Here is a 1,345-nt window from a genome sequence, read left to right as displayed (position 1 = left end):
AAGTAAGGGAGACATGGCGCTCCGTCTCCATCCTTCCATCATTTCACCCTCCAACCCTCACTCCACCCTCCCTCAATAATCCCTCCACAATACCATTTCCCTCTCTTCCTCCACCCTTCCTCCATCATCCCCCCCACTTCCCTCAACGCTCCCTCCCAACATCCTCCCTTCCCCTACCATGTGCCCTCCCTTCATCCATCCTGTGCCTTCCCCTCTGCTGTCCCCTTCACTCCCTTGGCCTTCCCTCCCTCCGTTCTTTTTTTGGAGTGAATGTGTGTGCCCCACCATCCGTGTGCTCATGTGCCCACGTACAAATGTGTGTATGTATCATGGGTGCGACGGTAAACAGGCGGATGTGTGGCACGGCTACCATCGTACCCAATGGGTGCGATGGTAAACAGGCGGATGTGTGGCACGGCTACCATCGTACCCAATGGGTGCGATGGTAAACAGGCGGCGATGGTAAACAGGCGGATGTGTGGCACGGCTACCATCGTACCCAATGGGTGCGATGGTAAAAAGGCGGATGTGTGGCGCGGCTACCATCGTACCCAATGGGTGCGATGGTAAACAGGCGGCGATGGTAAACAGGCGGATGTGTGGCACGGCTACCATCGCACCCAATGGGTGCGATGGTAAAAAGGCGGATGTGTGGCGCGGCTACCATCGCACCCAATGGGTGCGATGGTAAATAGGCGGATGTGTGGCACGGCTACCATCGCACCCAATGGGTGCGATGGTAAACAGGCGGATGTGTGGCACGGCTACCATCGTATCCAATGGGTGCGATGGTAAAAAGGCGGATGTGTGGCACGGCTACCATCGTACCCAATGGGTGCGATGGTAAACAGGCGGATGTGTTGCACGGCTACCATCGTACCCAATGGGTGCGATGGTAAACAGGCGGATGTGTGGCACGGCTACCATCGTACCCAATGGGTGCGATGGTAAACAGGCGGATGTGTGGCACGGCTACCATCGTACCCAATGGGTGCGATGGTAAACAGGCGGATGTGTGGCACGGCTACCATCGTACCCAATGGGTGCGATGGTAAACAGGCGGCGATGGTAAACAGGCGGATGTGTGGCATGGCTACCATCGTACCCAATGGGTGCGATGGTAAAAAGGCGGATGTGTGGCGCGGCTACCATCGTACCCAATGGGTGTGATGGTAAACAGGCGGCGATGGTAAACAGGCGGATGTGTGGCGCGGCTACCATCGTACCCAATGGGTGCGATGGTAAACAGGCGGATGTGTGGCACGGCTACCATCGTACCCAATGGGTGCGATGGTAAACAGGCGGATGTGTGGCATGGCTACCATCGTACCCAATGGGTGCGATG

This window comes from Volvox carteri (genome assembly GCF_000143455.1).
Source record: "Volvox carteri f. nagariensis unplaced genomic scaffold VOLCAscaffold_28, whole genome shotgun sequence".
NCBI lineage: Eukaryota > Viridiplantae > Chlorophyta > Chlorophyceae > Chlamydomonadales > Volvocaceae > Volvox > Volvox carteri.
This window is presented reverse-complemented; position numbering follows the sequence as displayed.